This window comes from Gossypium hirsutum, chromosome D03 (assembly GCF_007990345.1).
Source record: "Gossypium hirsutum isolate 1008001.06 chromosome D03, Gossypium_hirsutum_v2.1, whole genome shotgun sequence".
NCBI lineage: Eukaryota > Viridiplantae > Streptophyta > Magnoliopsida > Malvales > Malvaceae > Gossypium > Gossypium hirsutum.
This window is the reverse complement of record NC_053439.1, coordinates 32,870,822-32,884,729: the sequence shown is the minus strand read 5'-3', so window position 1 is coordinate 32,884,729 and position 13,908 is coordinate 32,870,822. Positions and strand designations below refer to the sequence as shown.

The window sequence follows — 13,908 nt, the reverse complement described above, 5'->3', positions numbered from 1 at the left end:
TTTTAAAATAATAACGAAAACGTAAATAAAGAACATGAATAAAAATGTAAAAAGATATATGTATATACACATATATATAAATTATAAGATATAATAAAATATATATAAGCATGTATATATATATTTATGAAAATTAAAAATATGTATATAGATATATATAGATATGTGTATAAATTATAAAATATAAAAATATATATAAGTACGCGTATATATATAAATTATAAAAATAATGTACGTATACTATAAATATATATGCATGTGTATATATATAACAAAATTTGAAGTTTAAAAAGTATAAATAAGTAAATAATAATACATAATTAATGGTGTAATAATACTAATAATAATATTAAAATGATCAATTTAATAAAAAAAACTAAAATACAAAACAGAGGACTAAATTGAATTTAAAAAATAAAATTCGGGGTCAAATCACAAATAAATTAAAGGGGAGGGACTATTCTCAATGCGTAAATAACATAGAGAGACTGAAAGGGTAATAATCCCCACCCTCTAAAACGGCATCGTCCCAGCGAGAACTAAATTGAAATCGAAAATAAACTAAAGGGGTAAATTTAAAAAATAAGAAACACCTAATTGCGAAAAACATTAAAAATCGGAGGGGCTAAAAGTGCAATTTACCCCTCCGCATAAAAAACACGCGGATCCCCTGGAGCGGGTCGGGTTGCGCGCGAGCCACAGTTAAACGACGTCGTTTTAGGGCCACTGAAACAGGCCCTAAACGACCCCGTTTCAAGCCTGTTATAAAATCAAAAAATTTTCCGAAAAAATCATTTTCTATCCCTTTATTACAAAAAAAGATGAACCCTCTGTTAGGGTTTTCATTTTCTTTGCCGCCGCAGCCACTAAGGGTGTCCCACAGCCTCCATCGTCGCCACCGCAGCCAGTGGCCAGTGTTGTGCAAAACGGGCTTTTCAGCCCTTGTTTCACAACAAAACCGAAGGCTAGGCCTTCTCAAGCCCAGGTCCAAAAGAAAAAAAGCCCAAAGTCCCCTCTTCTGGCCGACTCCGACGACAGCGATGGAATCTCTGGCGCCAGGTTCATGGGATAAACGGGTACTGCTTCTTTCTCTTCTTTTATTTTTGTATTTTTTTAAATAAAAAAAATATAAGAAAAAAATATAAAACGAAAATACAACCAAGACAATGTTTAAAATGACAATATCAATAATAAATCACCTCTGATATATTGCTTATTTGTTCTTATTTCCTGAGAAAAAAGAAAAGAAAAAAATCCCCCTTTTACATTGGTTTGAATGGCTTTATATAGCCTTTTACAATTTTCGGTTATATTTCTTTTTTGATTTCCTTTCTTTCTGATTTTGCAGGTGCAATTGGCGGAGCAGGTGGCGTTGGTGGCTGCCAGAGGAGTGGCGGTAGCAGGTCGGCAGTAGGTCAAGAGACAGAAGGCTGCGGCGCTAGGGTTTCAGAAAAGCTGAAACCCTAGTTTGACTCTTGACATTTGGTCTTAGGTCTTGATGGGGTTTTGGGCCTTCATTGTAATTGGGCTCGGGTTTTAATTGGGTTAGTTGGGACTCGGGCAAAATGGATTGTACAAGAAATTTTGGGGCGTTACAAGTATCATTCAAAGGATTAAATTTCACTACTTACCAAAAAATAATTAAAATGTTAATTTAATCTTTTTTTTTAATTTGTAGATAATTTCTTATCTATAATTATATGTAAAAGGAAGCTATTTATATAACTAAATATAAAAGGAAGTTTGTTGACACGTACTATTTTTTCTTTTTTCTTTCCATAGGAAATAATTAAATTTCACTTTTAATCTTCTTATTATGCATGCATTTAAGATTTAATTTTTATACAGTAAATCCTCTTTAAAATAATCACATGTTATAACATCATTTTGCTATATGATATGTCGTGAATTAATTAAAAATTTGAGTAAGGCAAGTGCACCTATCAATTAATAGTATAACTACGATGACTAAAGATAACGTTCCTACAAAGATTAAAAATACTAGTAATTATTATCTTTCTATTATTTAACTGATATATTTTAGTGATTGATTGAAAACTAAAATTAACTAAATTGATTAACTAAAAAACACAACAAAGAACAAATCACGAAATAATCGGTTAACAACAAATCACAAAATAACTGATTAACAACCAAGAAGCAAAACAATACTTAGGAAAGAATTTCTTTACTTAGTATCTTGATCCATATAAATTCCTAAATTATGCTAATATCTCTTTCGAGAGTAAGAGCAATTGACTCTAGGTTGATTAATTGAAATTTCTTTCTAATTAAAATCCCTATTATTGCATTAACTCAATCTATGGATTCCCCTATTAGATTTGACTCTAATTCAATAGATTTATGTCGTCCTATTTATAAGATTGCATGCAACTCCACTCAATTACGCTAGATCTACTCTTAGAAAGGGTCTATTCCTCTTTTGATTTAAGCACATCAAACATGGATCAATAATATCGAAATATCAAACTACGAATTAAGTGCACATAAATGAGAACAAGATCTAAGTCTTTATTGTGTAAAATAAAAATCAAACGGCAGAATCCATCATAGGGTTCATCTCCCTAGGTATTTAGAAAATTAGTTAATGTTTGCAAATAAAAATATCTCAAAGATAGTATAACCGAAAGAAATAAAAAAACTCATGATAACCTCATTTGAAATCAATTGGGAATCTTCAATCTAGATGGAAATTTGCTTCAGAATCAGGTTCAATGGTGTTTTTTGAGTTGGTTTTTGTTTTTTTAGTATTCTATGGCGGCTCTCTCCTATATTCTTATTTTTGTCATATATACGTCTTAGAATGCCCAAAAAACCTAAAAACTGCATTTTCCCACAGTTCAAAGTGTCAATACGTGAAATCGATAAGGCCTATCACACGGCCACATGGATGTGTGGTAGCCTGTGTGGCTCACACAGCCGTGTGGAAGGGCTCTTGTACCTTGCTCCGATTTTTCCTCATTTTTTGCTCCTTTTGCTCCCAAATGCTCTCCTACGTATAAAAATATGAATTTAAAGGATTATGAGCATAAAATTCACAATTAAAATCGAATAATTACCCAAAAACGCATTAAGAACGAGGTTAAAACATGTTACTTTTAGCACTTATCTCTGTAACAACTAAGTTTCTATTATAATTGATTTTTTTATGTTTTATTTTCACTTATAACAGCAACATCTATAATTATAATGTGCATTCTTTATTAAATTAGTTCTCTATAACAACATATTGTCTAAATTTTTAAGTAAAATTATAACTATTTCATATAAGCAAGCCTATAAATTATAATTTATTAAATAAAAATATTCTGAATTAAAATATTTTTAATAAAATACTTAAATTTCACATAGAAATCTATTAATCATATTTTATTAAATGAAAATAATCGTTAATGAGCGGCATTAAATATATCAATTCAATAAATTATTAAGTTCTCTAATTAAATATTCTACTATGAATTTGGAACATCATAAACTTATAAATTGATTACTTGAATTTAATAACTCGTGATAAATTAATTAATTGTAACAGCCCGATTTTAAGCCTAGTCGGAATAGTGTTTCGGGACCACAAATCCGATGAGGAAAAATTTATTTCTTATTATATTTTTATGGTCTAAAATTTCACGGAAAGATTTCGTGAAAATTTTGTTCGAAAATTTCGACGTTTGAGCATTCAATTTAGTCAAAAGGGCTAAATTGTAAAAAGTGCAAAAGTTAAGTTCTAGAAGCTAGAGGTGTCAAATTGCTATGAAATTTTAAATTGGAGTTTCTTAAATGGTAATTAGACCATTGGTTATCTTATGGACAAAAATGGACATGAAATAGGTGAAATAGGATATTTTTAAGTTAAGGGCATTTTGGTAATTTGGTAATTAAAACAAATTAAAAAGACAAAATAAGGCCAAAATCATCATCTTCTCCATGAGTGCTGGCCGAATATCATGTGGACTCTATGGCTAGGGTTTGTTCATTCTTTCAAGCTTCATGGTAAGTCCGTTCTAGCCCCGTTTTTCTTGTTCTTTATATTTTTAGAATCCCACTTGCTTAAGCTATTTCTATCATTAATTCGAGCTAGAAATTATGTTTGAAAAATTACCCATAGATGAAAAGTGTGAATTTTGATGTTTCATGATAGAATATAAAGCTTAGAATTATGTTAAACGATTTTCAGCAAAAACGAGTGAAACGGTATAATTGTTAAAAATTATTATTGTTCATAAGTGCACTTTAGAGCAATAATTTGATGTTGCTATAGAAGGAAATATTTTTCAGCATGTCATAAAACATAAGAAAAAGGAATAAAATTTAATTTCCGAGCCTAGTGGCAAAATCGTAATTTTGTGAAACTTTAGGGGCAAAAATGTAATTTTTCCAAAATGTGAATTTTGGACTGGATTGAATAATGTGAGTGTAAAATAAGTTAAATGTGTTATTATAAGTCAAGAAAGACAAGGAATTGACTTTGATTAGTGAAAAAGAAAAAAATGAGAAAAAGTGAGAAATTCCCCGATTGAATATTCGAAATAAAAAGGGATACGAATGAAGTAACAGAAATGATCACATGTGTGACATGGACTGTGTGTAGGTCACTATGTGAAAGTGAAAGTGATGGTCACATGTGTAGTACTATGTGTAGGCTACTACGTGTACCGGAATGAAAGGTCGCATGTGTAGTACTATGTGCAGGCTACTATACGCACCGGAAAGCTTCGATCACGTGTGTAGTACTATGTGCAGGCTACTACGTGTATCGGATATTAATGATTACGTGTGTAGTACTATGTGCAGACTACTACGTAAACCGAAAAGTTTGATCACATGTGTAGTACTATGTTAAGGCTACTACGTGTATCGAATGATAATAGTTAAATGAGTGGTACTATGTGCAAACCACCGAATGTTCGCTATTATACCGACATGTTTAACGGGATATGAGAAATTGCAAACCAATAAGAATATGTGATTGAAAAGCGATGAGTTGCAAAAGAGTCACTGGAGTGATGAAGTTTTGTACCGTGCTTACAAAATAAATTGTTATAGTGTTACGTGAATGAGTGAATTTGAAACAGAACAGATTTGGACAGTGATAGTGATGTTAGTTTGAAAAATCACCAAAAATTATAGAAATTGATTTAGTGGTTGAGTGAGATATAGAATTAAAGCTTAATGAGTCTATTTTTACATAAAAGAAACAGAGCAAGCAAAAGAGTTATACATTTTGAGATATTTGAATTTTAGTGGGGCAAAGGTCGGATTGATTTCGGAATCCCTTGTTCTAACTTTGGAAAATAATTAAAAATTGTACAAAAATAATTATGAGTTATAATTTATATTCTTAGAATTCTTAATGAGTCTATTTTCAAAGGAAACAAACGTAAATATCATCCGAAATCTCTACAATGAGATAATTTATTTTTAGTGAAGAGAGGTCTGAGATGTTGAGTAGTGAAACTGAGGAATATTTAAAGAATAAACTGTACTAATTGGCCAAGTAAAAAATTCTGGAATTTTTATGGTAATAAGACATGTGAGTCTAGTTTCGGGGAAAATTAACGGAACTTAATTTGAAGCTCTGTAGCTTCGGATAAAAATGATTTAGTCACTCTGACTCAAATAGACAGCTTTGAATTTAAATATAAGTGAATAGTGAAATTATGTATAATGCTAATTAAGCATGTTTTATACATAAATGATGTGGAATGGAGAGGAGGAGGAGGATAATAAAATGTATGAATGAATTGTGTATAAATGGTCATATGCCCGATTATAATCGGTAAATGTTAAATTGAATGGTAAATATGTATTGATACTGAAGGACTATTGCGGTATTGAAAAGCAATTGATCAAATGTTTCAGAAATTTAGTCATGATATTTATATGTGTGAAAATAATGATATATGGATGATTATATCATTGAGATTGCATTGATTAATTCGGTTTAAGTGATAGAAATGTCAAGAACATTTGTCTTTGATATGTGATGATCATGTAATGCCATGAAAATTTGTTTATTTGTGTGGTTTAAAATGTATCTATATTTTGTTATATAACTTATTTTGTAATCTATTTGACAAATGATAAAAATTAATTCGGTTACTATGTGAGGTGAATTATGATTTGTGAAGCATATCTATATTCGGCAATAATGGATAAAATATATTTATGTCATGGGTGAATGGTTAAACACTTGGGTTAGTATAAAGTGTATATTTAGTAAGGTTTGTTGGAAAAGAAATAACAGGTTTTGGTTTATATCGAATAGAGAAAATTTGTACTATCTTTGTGGCTAATTTTGTTAGCTTTGTGGGAGATGAATGGATAATGTATATATATGTGACAATTAGCTTACTAAATAGTGAGTAATTGATATATTACATTAGTTAAAAAGGAAATTTTGACGATATGAGAATATGTAATGATACGGATAAATTCAGGTACTCAGGACGAATTCAACAAGTAAGTGAAATTTTATAAATTCATGTAACGAGAAAGTGAAAGATTGTGAGTATATTTAGCCAAGAAAACCCTAATTAACTACATAATTAATCATGTGAAGAATGTAAAATAAAATATGCATAAAAATAATAATGTATGCACCTATTATATATATTTTAATTTTGTTGATTTGATTCTCACTTTCTTTTTTTAAAACATAATTTCTGTAATGTTCCAAAAACCTTAGCCTCTATTTTGTTAATTTTGTCATAAATTAATGTATGTTTCAAGGGTTAAGGGCTTTGTTGGGTTGTTGGAGGTATTGGGTTTTAGCTCTTGTGTGTGCAATTAGGAGTTAATTTTTGTTAGTGTTTTGCTTGGGCCGCGTAACAGGTTGTTGGAGTTAAGTTGGGATAGTTAAAAATCTTGGAAGTTGTTGGATAGGTATGGCTTAGTGGGTTAGTGGATGGATAGGAATTGACTTGTTAGTTTGTTTTATTTAGTTATTTAAAAAAAATGATAATAGAAGATATTTCATTCTCTCTAGTTTCACGTCACTTTAGTTTTTCCTATTCTGTTCACAAAATCTTCTTTTTTTATTCCTTTTCTTTCTTTTCACGTAGGTTTGGAAAGGGGGTAACAAATCGTTCTTTTGGTTTCTTGATTTTTAATGTCAAAGCCTCTTTTACTATTCAAAGATCGGTAGTGGTGCTAATCGAGTAGGTTTCAACGTGACTCGTGTGTAAGTTTTGACTCTCTCTTTTCTCATTGCGGATTTATCCGTAGTTAGTTTGCAATTGTGTTGAGGGTAGTTGGTGGGATGTATCAATATTAATTGATTATTTTGTTTGTAGGTGACGAACATGAGAATCGAAAATCCCCTCTTTTGATTTAATTGTTTTAGGGGCTGCTGTGAACGTACGTGGGTAAGTATTCGAACATTTATATGTTTAATTTTAGTCGGAATTGCTCATGTTTGTGTTTTAGTCAAGTGAGTGGCTTGCTGAAAATTGAGGCATTAAGGATTGATTTTGGGTGATTTATTGTCTATTTTAGGTACTATTTTCTTCATGAGTATGGTGGTATCGAAATCGAATCAGGTGTATATCGAAAAATATGAAAAATAACAATCGGCGAAAGTCGAAAAAGTTCACTGTCGACGCCAGACGACCGTGTGCCAGACTATACGACAGGCCATTTGCAAGACCATGTGTGACATACGGGCTGTGCTATTTGGGCCGTGTAGGCCCAAAATTTTAAAATATTCCCTAGGGCCGTGTTTTATACTAATATGGTGTGTTGAGATGGTCGAAGATGGTGTGTAGCGGTTGGGGGTAGGATTATATGTTGTATCTGTTATGTTTTATTATAAATATGTTTCTAATAAATCTGTCTAATATGCATCTAACTGCTTTAAGTTATTCGATATACATTGAGTTTAAAAAACTCATTCTCTGTTTGTCTGTCACTTTCAGGTAATTCATAGACTTAGGTCGGGCGGTGTGACGGGAGCTCGGTTATATTAGTATTTCATTCTTTTCAACTATTTAAAGTTGGATTTTAGCTTTTAGTAAAATTTGGATTGTTTTGGACATTTTGGGATTGTCTTAGTTTTGGATTTTATTTTCGATTTTCGTATGATACTGGTAAAATGATTACGAAAATGATTGTTTTCCTGCAAACAATCGGTTTCGAGAAAACAAACTTTGTTTTCCAAAATATAATGACCTAAGAATTTCCGTTGTAAAGTTTTCGTTTTATTTTGAAGATGTAAATAAACAACATTTTCAATTAAATAGTTATATCAAATACTTTTTTTTAATAAAACAGGTTTTTAGGTAACAAAAGTTTACTATGTTTTTCAAAATATACGGGAACCGGATTTACTACTGTTTTACGTAGCATCTCCAGATTTAGTCATAACGTCCATACCGGATTTGGGGTGTTACAATTTTTCATTTTCTTTATTTTATGAAAATTTACTATATAAATTTTATGGTGGGCTTACAATAATTCTCTCTATAACAATATATTGTTATAGGTGTATAATAATTGCCTTTCTATAGCAGGCAAAATCTTGGCAAACAAATGAGATTGTTATAGAAAGAGTTGATTGTGCTATAATTTCTAATATAATTTGGTCATTATATTTTTATAATGTTACTAGTTAGGCAAAATAGTTAATATAGTTAATTTTTCGATTAAAATGTTACCTATTTGTATATAATTTATGCCCTAAGGGTCTTAGAGGCAGACACTTTTTTGGGTTTGCCTTTTTCTGACATTATAAGGCAATGGTCAAATTTTAGTTTTGACCCTTGTTCTATGTTGAAATTTGGATTGAATCTATATGTTTTAATTTTGATATAATTTGGTCTCTCTACTTTTATAATGTCATCAATTAGTCTAAATAACTAATGTTGTTAATTATTTCAATTACAATATCAACGTCACTTTTTCTGAAGAACACTATTCCAACAATTTTTTTTATCATAATCAATTCAAATGGAAGTTTTAAGAAGAAATTACAATTCAACATTTTTTTTTGTTACATCATTGCCAATTTTTTTTTTTAATTTCAAAATGTCACACCAATAAATTTAATAAAATAATTTGAATAGTGGTAACAATTGAAGCTGAACTTTTAAATTTGAAAAATAGAGGAAATAAGGGTTTAATTAGGTAAATATGCCGATTTTAAAATGAAATGAGGGTTTGAGACTTTTTCTCCTAAAATTTAGGAAAATAGGTCATTTTTTGATAGAGAAAATGAAAACATGTTCTGGAAAAGCACTTTTTGGAAAACGCTTTTTATAAAGCATGTTTTCTTTTGATACATTAATTCATTTGGTTAGACGGTCAATTAATAGTGATTTCATCTTTGAGTCTCAAATTTAAGTCCTTTTTTAAGCATATTTGTATTTTTTGTATTATGCTGTTTCAAGCTTTTTTTTTATTATTTCTAATTAATGTTTTGTAAGTAATAAATATATTGTTTTCAAGTTTTTTTATTTTTAATTCATCTTTTTAATTAATAAATCTTTTATTTATATAAATAAAATAATTATATGTAATTATATAATAAAATATCTATTTTAAATATATCATTATGTTAAAAATATTTCTAATTAATAACTCCTTTATTTATATAAATAAATTAATAATTATATAATTATATAATAAAAATATTTTTTTATATTTATCATTATGTTAAATGTATTTTATTTTTTAAAAACATCATCTAATTTTTTTATATATTTTTCTTTATATATAATATCTATATGTCAAATATTTATTTTTCCACCTATATTGTGAGTATGGTGATTTCTAATATTATAAAATCAAATAATTATTTCAAATATCATTATGTGAAATATGTGAAATATTTCAAATACACATACAAAATATATAATATTAAAATTTACTACACTCATGATTTGGATTGGAAAATAAGTATTTAACATATAAAAATTATATTTACTAAAAATAATGATATTTTAAATAATTAATTGATTTTATAATATTAGAATTTACCATACTCACAATGTATATGAAAAACAATGATATTTGAAATATTTTACATATAAAAATAATAATGGTATTTGAAATAATTATTTGATTTTATAATATTAGAAATCGCCACACCCAAAGTGTAGGTGGAGAAAATAAATATTTGACATATAAATATTATATATAAAGAAAAATATATAAAAAATTAGTTGATGTTTTAAAAAAATAAAATATATTTAACATAATGATCAATATTAAAAATTTATATTTCGAAGACTCTGGTGAATAGGTTTCAGTCGGTTCTCCGGTTGTGTGTGGATGAGGTTCAGAGTGCTTTTGTTCTTGGGAGGCTGATTACGGACAGTATTTTTTTAGCCTATGAGATCCTTGATGTGTTTTGGCGCCAGCGGTAGGGGAGGAAAGGAAATTTTGCCTTAAAGTTGGATATGAGCAAGGCATATGATCGAGTGGAGTGAGATTTTCTTTAGCAAATGTTGCTGAAAATGGGATTTTCGGACTGTTGGGTGTGTCTCCTTCTTTATTGCGTTTGATCTGTTTCTTACTTGGTGTCCATGAATGGGGAGCTCAGTAGTCCTTTTTCTCCGGGTCGAGGTCTTTAACAGGGTGACCCTCTAAGTCCATATCTTTTTCTTATATGCTGCAAGGGATTGTCTTCCCTTTTATGACAAACACTTCATGCTAATCTAATTTGTGGGGCTAATATTAGCCGCGGTTAGCCATACCAATAGCTAACCATACATTTATTTCACATTAACATCTATTTTACTAGCTTATACATGCCATTGATTTTCAAAATAAAGTTTCTTTATATACCGAGATCTTGAGGTTGATAGTGTGATGCGTCTCCGACCAAATCCGACCTCCGAGCTCTTAACTCTACAAACATGGGAAAAAGAAACAGGGTAAGCACTTTGTGCTTAGTAAGCTCATGTAACAAGAATTATACTTACCTAATATTTTCCATACAATGTAATAACATTCATACACCCATTCCATACATTATTCCCCTATCATGCACAAACCCAACATTCAAATTAGTCCAATAATTTCCATGTATCAATAATTTATACCATGATTGATGAGCTCATCAATTCCATGATTTCCATTTCCTTGTTATTTTTCCATATTTATCCCGTTGAGCTACTTGGAATTTCGATGGATTTTCAGGGGTACACCTAAGTGTACAAATTCCGGGTCCATCAATTCATATTCATGTGCGCACATTTCCATTTCAGAGAGCACACTCCCGCGAACCTCATCCTTACAGCGGGATTACTAGTCCAGGCTAAATCCCCTGTAATATAAACTCATAGAGTATTGTTGGGATTACTAGTCCAGGCTAAATCCCCTGCAACGACAATTACTCTCATGAGCTTGGATCTGAATTACCAGTCCAGGCTAAATTCAGACCCTAACTCAGATTACCCGTCTGGGCTAAATCCATTTTTCACATATTCTTCGGGAGGGCTATATCAGGATAGGATCACTTGTCCGGGCTAGATCCTTTTTACCGTCATTTCCTTTTCAGAGATCCATCGAATTTTCCTTTCATTCAACCGGGATTTATTTCCTCTTTTCATCAAGTATATCACTACTTCATCAATTATCATACAATAAACATCCAACTCATATTCACATCAATAACAAACATTTCAAACATTTAGGAATATAATTCAAGTTACACGAACTTACCTCGATACTTGTTCGTAACCAAAAATCTACTAATCCCAAACTTTTTCTTTCCCTCGATCTTGCTTCGTATTTGAATTTTTCGGATCTAAATAAATAAATTTGATCATTAATCTAATACATTTCATGTTCATGTGTAATTCCATTATTATTTATAGTGCATTCAAAGCTGTCTCACTGAGTCACAGTCACTAAATTATTTATATCTTGAGCTACGGAACTCCAAATCAAGATCCGTTAATTTTACCTGAAACTAGACTCACATATATTCTTACCATAAAATTTTAAGAATTTTTAGTGTAGCCAATAAGTACAGTTTATTCTTTAAAGTTTCACCTGTTTCATTGTTTGACAGTTCCGACCCCTCTTCACTAAAAATTAATTATCTCATTGTACAGAATTTTGATGATATTTCCGTTTGTTTCTTCTGAAAATATACTCATCAAGGATTCTAACCATATAAATTATAACTCATAATCATTTTTTTACAATTTTTAATGATTTTATAAAGTCAGAACAGGGGAACCCGAATTCATTCTGACCTTGTCTCATAAAACCTATTATATCTCATGATTTACAATTCCATTGCTTACACCATTTTTTTATAAGAAACTAGACTCAATAAGATTTAATTTCATATTTTATTCATCCTATAATTCAATTTCTACAAATTTTTGGTGATTTTTCAAAGTTAACCTACTGCTGCTGTCCAAACTGTTTTAGTGCATGAGGTTAATTACCATTTTTCCCTAAACTTTCAATAAATGATAATTTCATCCCTGCTCAATTAACCTCTCAATTGAGCTGATTTTTCTCCATTAACACTTTATTCTATCACTTTAAACTACCTTATAACCTTTGGAAATCAAAATTTTAGCATTAGACTTTAATTCCAAACTTTTTCACAATTAAGTCCTACGAATCAATTTCTATTGAAATCACCTAGTAAAATCATCTTATAAACAAATTAAAGCTTCACTTTCATCCTATTTCATCATAAACTTCCAGCACATATTCATAGCAACTTTCCATTTCATTCATAAAATCAAAAGCTAATGAATTTAGTAATAGGACCTAGTTGTAAAAGTCTTAGAAACACAAAAATTACAAGAAAAAGGCAAGAATTAACTCACTTGGGGAAAAAATTATAAAAACCAGCTTGAAGAAACCCTTAGGACATTTTTGGCTGATGAGAGTGCAGAAAATATGAAGAGAATTCTAGATAATCCACTTTAGTCCTAACTTTTAAAGCAAATTTTTGTAATATTCCAATTTTACCCTTAATTCTTCAATTCTCCTGATTTTTCTCAGCTATTGCCGCCCAAAATATCTCATTTTTGGGTTATTTGCAATTTATGTCCCTCCTCATTTAACAATTGAGCTATTTAATCCTTCTAGTAACTTTTACACCTTTTTCAATTTAGTCCTTTTTACTTAATTGACTACCCAAACATTAAAATTTTCTAACGAAATGTTAATACCATTTTACTAACACTTCGTAAATATTTATAAAATATTTTTGACTTGATTTTACGAGATCGAGGTCTCGATACCTTATTTTTACCCAATTTATTCAATACTTTCTTTTTCTAACTAACCACTAAATCGGTAAAATTTTTCTATCAATTTTTTCATACGATTTTCCTATCATACCAATATTCATGCAAAAAATATTAAAATAAATTTCTCTTTAAATCAGATTTGTGGTTACGAAACCACTATTCTGATAACCTTGAATTTGGGCCATTACAAACAATAATGGAGCCATCAACTACCTTTTCGCGAACAAAAAATAGATCAAGCTCAACATGTTTAAATTTGGAATGTAAAACAGGATTAGCAGCCAAAGTAACTGCACTTAAATTATCACACCAAATGGTAGGTGAATCTTCACTTTAAAGATGTAACTCCTTTAGTAACGAGACTAACCAAGTAACATCACTGGTTGCGGTAGCACGACTTCGATATTCTGCCTCAACCGTAGAACGTAAAATTGTTGACTATTTCTTGGAGCTCCAAAAGACAGGTGCATCACCAAAATACACACAGTAGCCTATCGTAAAACGACGATCATCAAAATCCAGTCCCCAGTTAGCATCTGCAAAACAAACTAAAGATAGCCTGGTAGACAGACGAAAAACAACCTCATAATCAATTGTACTACACAAATATCGTAGGATTCGTTTCAAGGCAACCAAATGAACAGTAGTAGGTGTATACATGAATTGG

At 30.1% G+C, this 13,908-nt stretch overlaps 1 long non-coding RNA gene across 1 annotated transcript; it reads left to right on the top strand.

Moving 5' to 3' along the window:
* The first annotated feature begins 6,991 nt into the window (after positions 1-6,991).
* Positions 6,992-8,053, top strand: LOC107950941 (uncharacterized). Its single transcript, XR_001698274.2, has 4 exons — positions 6,992-7,201; positions 7,314-7,385; positions 7,516-7,793; positions 7,935-8,053. It is a non-coding gene; the product is annotated as an uncharacterized lncRNA (long non-coding RNA).
* The last annotated feature ends 5,855 nt before the right edge of the window (positions 8,054-13,908 follow it).